Consider the following 6,891-nt stretch of genomic DNA (forward strand, 5'->3'; position numbering starts at 1 on the left):
GTGAGCTTTTGTTTTATTCGCTATGCACGGAAATTTCAGCAACGAACTCTCTTGTATTAAATGTCCTTTACCGCTGCTTTCGTTCAGTTCTTGTTTACAGCTATATCACAATAACGAAGGTAATCTCTCTTCACAATCTGAGCCATTGAGGGTTCAGACACCTGTAGCTTCCAAGCATCGCACATTACACTGGGCGCGCAGAACAAATTCTGAAGCATACGAGGCGATGTTCAACGTGCTGCCTTCTTACTTCATTTTTTTTTCCGCAGGCAGTTTTGGTTCGGGAGAAGAGAATGAACGGACAGAAGACGAAAGCGCCAAGGAAGGTGCGTTGTCGCAAGTGTGCAGCTATGGTCACGTGTGCAATGTTCGGGCTGTAAACGTGGCACCCTGTTTTTCGTTTCAAGTTGATTTCAGTTTGAGATGGATTTCTGAAGAGCGAATCCCAAAAAGGATGTATTTCTAAAATTTTAGTTATTGAATAAAAATACATACAGACCCTCAGGTTAATTCTAGGGCTTCATTTCTCAGTATTTAATTCGTCAATCACATTATTGGAGAGATAAACGTAATTCTTGAAATATTGTCACGTGGTCGTGACGTCGACGAAGAAAGCAGTCGGCGTTTGCAGAATGAAACTGTTTATTTGGCCGAACTTGTGGCCGGGAAAATGAGAACTAGAACTACAGCAATACACGCTGTACAATGATAGCGGCGAACAGGGCGTCGTCCGTCGATCAACTGACAAGCGGTCACGCGCGTCGGCTTTTATCCAGGCGCTATCGAACTTTCCAGCAATATCGCTGGTGGCGGCGTAATCTCTAGACAAAGCTAGAACATTCGCGTGCGGGGCGCAATCTTAACAAACCGATCTACTACAATCGCGACGCTTCTAGAACACTACTTCGCGGACAGCGTCGAGCGTTGATAACCGTCCCTGCCGGTCAAACCCGAATACATCAAAACAAGACAAGAAGTGGGCGTGGCATTGCCCCCCTCTGAAAAAGCATCGTCCCGATGCTTGTGAAAGAACATAGAAGAGAAAAATAAAAACAAGTGCATACACAAATAAATTAGTACAATAACAAAGGAAAAAAAAATAGAGTCCCCAGGATCGCTAACGCGCAAAAAACGGCTTAAGGCGCACGACATGGACGACTTCAGGTCGCGCACGGCGCCGCTGAGAGTTCGTAATGCCGTCAGGGACAACCTCATAGTCGAGTGCGCCGAGGCGTCGAAGTACCCTGTACGGTCCGAAGTATCGTCGAAGAAGCTTCTCACTAAGTCCTCGTCTGCGTATTGGCGTCCATACCCATACACGGTCACCGGGTTGGTATTCCATGTGGCGTCGTCGAATGTTGTAGCGGCGGCTGTCAGTCGCCTGCTGGTTCTTGATCTGTAGGCGGGCGAGCTGTCGTGCTTCTTCGGCGCGCTGTAGGTAGGTGGTCACGTCGATGTTTTCCTCGTCGGTCGCGTTTGGTAGCATGGCGTCGAGCGTCGTTGCCGGGCTCCGTCCGTAGACCAACTTGTATGGCGTCATCTGCGTCGTTTCCTGTACGGCCGTGTTGTACGCGAAGGTCACGTACGGAAGGATGGCGTCCCACGTCTTGTGTTCGACGTCGACGTACATGGCCAGCATGTCGGCGATGGTCTTATTTAGACGCTCGGTGAGGCCGTTGGTCTGTGGGTGGTACGCGGTGGTGCGGCGGTGGCTTGTGTGGCTGTATTCCAAGATCGCCTTAGTCAGGTCAGCCGTGAACGCCGTACCTCTGTCGGTGATGAGAACCTCTGGGGCGCCGTGTCGAAGGACTATGTTCTCAACGAAGAACTTGGCTACCTCAGCGGCACTGCCTTTGGGCAGGGCTTTTGTTTCGGCGTAGCGGGTGAGGTAGTCGGTTGCTACGACGATCCACTTGTTGCCGGAAGTCGACGTCGGGAACGGCCCCAGTAGGTCCATCCCGATTTGCTGGAATGGCCGGTGAGGTGGTTCGATTGGCTGCAGAAGTCCCGCGGGCCTCGTCGGTGGTGTCTTCCGTCGCTGGCAATCTCGGCATGTCTTAACGTAGTGGGCGACGTCGGCAGCAAGGCGTGGCCAGTAGTATTTTCCTGTATTCTGGCGAGCGTGCGGGAAACACCGAGGTGCCCAGCCGTCGGGTCGTCGTGTAGGGCCTGGAGGACCTCTGGTCGCAATGATGAGGGCACGACAAGAAGGTAGTCGGTTCGAAGTGCCGAAAAGTTCTTCTTCATGAGAACGCCGTTCCGTAAGGAAAACGACGGCAGTGCTCGCTTGAATACCTTCGGAACAACGGCGGTCTTGCACTCGAGGTACTCCATAAGGCCCCCCAGTTCCGCGTCGGCTCGTTGCCTGTCGGCGAAGTCGTCGGCACTTATAGTTCCGAGGAAGCAGTCGTCGTCGTCCTCTTGCGGCGGCGCGTCGACGGGGGCTCGGGACAGGCAGTCGGCGTCAGAGTGTTTTCGTCCGGACTTGTACACGACGGTAATGTCAAATTCTTGAAGTCTGAGACTCCATCGTGCGAGACGACCACAAGGGTCCTTCAAGTTAGCTAGCCAACATAAGGCGTGATGGTCACTGACAACTTTGAAGGGCCTGCCATAGAGGTAGGGGCGAAACTTTGACGTAGCCCAGATGATGGCAAGGCATTCCTTTTCTGTTGTGGAATAGTTGGCTTCTGCATTGGATAGTGACCGGCTAGCATAACTGATAACCCTTTCAAGCCCGTCAGTCTTTTGCACAAGGACGGCACCGAGTCTACGCTGCTTGCGTCGGTGTGTATTTCCGTATCGGCACAATCGTTGAAATGCGCAAGTATGGGTGGCGTCTGCAGGCGTCGTTTAAGTTCTTGAAATGCTTGCACTTGCGCCGTTTCCCACCTGAACTCCACGTTAGCCTTCGTGAGAAGCGTCAGTGGTTCGGCGATCCGTGAAAAGTTTTTGACGAAGCGTCTGTAATAGGCGCATAAGCCGAGAAATCGGCGCACTGCCTTCTTGTCGGTGGGTGGCGCGAAGTCGGCGATGGCAGCTGTTTTCCGCGGGTCTGGGCGCACTCCAGACTTGCTGATCACATGACCCAGAAACAGGAGCTCGTCGTATGCGAATCGGCACTTTTCTGGCTTCAGGGTCAGTCCAGAGGTCTTGATTGCTTGAAGTACTGCCTCAAGCCGCCGGAGATGCTCGTCGAAGGACGAGGAAAACACGGCGACGTCGTCCAAATACACAGGGCACGTCTGCCACTTCAATCCGGCCAGTACGGTGTCCATGACGCGCTGGAACGTCGCAGGTGCCGAGCAAAGACCGAAAGGCATGACCTTGAAACTCAAAGAGGCCGTCGGGCGTTATAAAAGCGGTCTTTTCTCGATCTCTTTCGTCTACTTCGATCTGCCAATAGCCTGTCTTGAGGTCCATTGACGAAAAGTACGTCGCGTTGTGAAGTCGGTCCAGGGTGTCGTCTATCCGTGGGAGGGGGTACACGTCCTTCTTCGTGATTTTATTCAGGCGCCGATAATCAACGCAGAAGCGCAGTGTCCCATCCTTCTTCTTCACTAACACCACAGGTGATGCCCACGGACTCTTTGAAGGCTGGATGATGTCGTCGCGAAGCATTTCGTCCACTTGTTTCTTTATGGCCTCACGTTCTCGCGTCGAAACTCTGTAGGGGCTCTGTCGGAGTGGTCGAGAATTTTCTTCTGTTATAATTCGGTGCTTAGCAAGGGGCGTTTGTCGGACCCGCGATGACGACGAGAAACAGTCCTTGTATTGCAGGAGCAGGGTTTTGAGCTGGTCTTGCTTGACCTTCGGAAGGCTCGGGTTGACGTCAAAATCCGGTTCGGGACCTCTATTCGTCGAAGCAGGTTCGGCAGCATCGAAGAGGGCGAAAGCATCGCTGGCGGCTACACATTCGTCGATGTAGGCAACCGTCGCACCCATGTTGAGGTGCCTATATTCGTGGCTGAAGTTTGTCAGCAGTACCTTTGCTTTACCGTCATGCAGCTCGGCGATACCTCTTGCGACGCAAATTTGACGGTTCAGGAGTAGTTGCTGATCGCCGTCGATTACACCTTCAAGGTTCGCAGGTTTTTCGGTGCCGACGGAAATAATGACGCTGCAGCGCGGCGGAACGGTCACCTGCTCTTCTATCACCTTCAGTGCATGGTTCCCTGGCGTCGCGTGGCGTGGGAGCGCTTTGTCTGAGCTTAGTGTTATCGACTCAGACCTCAGGTCGATAACGGCGCCGTGGTCACTTAGGAAGTCCATTCCGAGTATCACATCCCTGGAGCAGTTTCGTAGGATTACGAAGCTCGCAGGATAAGTCCGGTTATTGATGGTGACTCTCGCCGTGCAGACACCAATCGGTGTTATCAGGTGGCCTCCAGCTGTCCGGATTTCGGGTCCACTCCAAGCGGTCTTTACTTTCTTCAGCTTGGTGGCGAATGGCCCACTGACGACGGAATAGTCGGCTCCGGTGTCGACGAGAGCTGTGATGCTGTAGCCGTCGATAAGGACATCGAGGTCGCTAGTTCGTCGTCTTGCGTTGCGGTTAGGTCGTGGCGTCGGATCACGGCTTCGTCGATTTGTCCCGCTGTTTCTACGTTGCGTCGTCAGGTTTTCTTCGGGCCGCGAAGTTTCGTCGTGAGGGCTCCGTCCGGTTTGCGTCGTGTTCTGAAGGTCTCGTCGCGTTGTCGTCGTCGGCGGCCGCGGAGGATCTTCGGCATTTCGTCGTACAGCAACCGCACCTCCATCGGTTGCTGCCCTTAGTTTCCCGGATACGGGCTAGGCGACCGGCCCCGGTTTGGGCCAGTGTACTGCCGGCGGTGCGGTGACATGTAGCGGCCGGGCGACGGCGAGCGGGAAGCTCGTCGTTCTTCCCACTGTGTTCCGGTGAGGTAGTCGTCGATGTCGCGAGGCCGTTCGCCTGGCTGCGGGCGCGGCGCGTTAACGGCGAATCCGCGTAGCCCCATCTGTCGATACTGGCATCGGCGGTATGTGTGGCCGGCTTCCCCGCAGTGATAGCAGAGCGGCCGGTTGTCAGGGGCACGCCAAACGTCGGTCTTTCGGGGGGCGCAGCGTTGTCCTGTCGGCGGGCGGTATGGCGTCGGTGGTGGTGGCGGCGGTGCCTGGCGGCGGAACTGCTGCGGCGACGCGGCGTCTTGACGTGGGCGAGGGGGTGGGGCGTTGCGTCGGGCTGCAGCAGCATAGCTCATTGCTTCCGGCTGAGCCTGCGGTGCTTCGGGAATTCGAAGCGATTGCCGGACTTCCTCGCGGACAACGTCGGCGATTGAATGCACTTGATGCTGCGGCGAAGGTAACAGTTTGCGCAGCTCTTCCCGCACAATCGCTCTGATGGTGTCACGCAGGTCATCAGACTGCAGTGCCTGAACCTCCCCGTAGGTCGTCGTAGGAATGCGGCGGTTGTACTGCCTAGTGCGGATTTCTAGTGCCTTTTCGATTGTGGTGGCCTCTGAAAGGAATTCCGAGACCGTCTTCGGCGGGTTGCGCACAAGTCCGGCGAAGAGTTCTTCCTTCACTCCCCGCATCAGGAAGCGAACTTTCTTTTCTTCGGACATGGCTGGATCGGCATGGCGGAATAGTCGAGTCATTTCTTCGGTGTACAGTCCGACGTTTTCATTGGGGAGCTGTACACGGGTCTCGAGAAGGGTTTCAGCCCTTTCCTTCCGGATGACGCTCGTGAAGGTGTTGAGAAATCCGGTGCGGAAGAGGTCCCATGATGTTAGCGTGGACTCTCGATTCTCGAACCAGGTCCTTGCGCCATCTTGAAGGGCGAAGTAGACATGGCGTAGCTTCTCGTCGCAGTCCCAGTTGTTGAACGTGGAGACTCGGTCGTATGCCTCCAGCCAGCTTTCTGGATCCTCGCATGGTGATCCGCGGAATGTCGGCGGCTCCCTCGGTTGATGCATGACGACCGTTGTAGGCGCCACAGCGGTTGTCATTGTGGCTGTTGTCTTCTTCGTTGTGATCCTGGTCTTGTCCGGTAGGGGTCCGTATTGTGGGGGTAGTCCTTCCAGTCTGCGGCTGCTCGTTCATGTTCCGGACGCCCCCGACAAGCCTTGTACCCAGCACCTCCACCAGATGTCACGTGGTCGTGACGTCGACGAAGAAAGCAGTCGGCGTTTGCAGAATGAAACTGTTTATTTGGCCGAACTTGTGGCCGGGAAAATGAGAACTAGAACTACAGCAATACACGCTGTACAATGATAGCGGCGAACAGGGCGTCGTCCGTCGATCAACTGACAAGCGGTCACGCGCGTCGGCTTTTATCCAGGCGCTATCGAACTTTCCAGCAATATCGCTGGTGGCGGCGTAATCTCTAGACAAAGCTAGAACATTCGCGTGCGGGGCGCAATCTTAACAAACCGATCTACTACAATCGCGACGCTTCTAGAACACTACTTCGCGGACAGCGTCGAGCGTTGATAACCGTCCCTGCCGGTCAAACCCGAATACATCAAAACAAGACAAGAAGTGGGCGTGGCAATATGTTTCAGCGTTTTTTCGATCTCATTTTGCAAGCGTTGTGGTTACAGACATGACGTTATTTGGTCGGAGAAAGTCATATTGTTCCTTTGAATGGGCGAACATTTATATCACTTGTGAATGAAGTCGAGCCATCTTCTAGCATCTGTACGCTCAGTGTTTGTTTATTCAGCTCATTTTCTAAGAATCCTGCGGAAGGCATGGCTGCTTTAAACGAACGGGGAGCAGTGCAACCGCCTTCGTCTATCGTTCAAGGAGGAGGACGGTCTTGCAAAGCATGATCGAACTGTCCAGCCTCCAAAATATTTGAAAAGTTTGTTCCCGTTCAAAAGCATAGCGCTAGACGGGTGAACAGGACGACGCATACAATGATGTGGAAAA

This window comes from Rhipicephalus sanguineus, unplaced genomic scaffold (genome assembly GCF_013339695.2).
Source record: "Rhipicephalus sanguineus isolate Rsan-2018 unplaced genomic scaffold, BIME_Rsan_1.4 Seq162, whole genome shotgun sequence".
Lineage (NCBI taxonomy): Eukaryota > Metazoa > Arthropoda > Arachnida > Ixodida > Ixodidae > Rhipicephalus > Rhipicephalus sanguineus.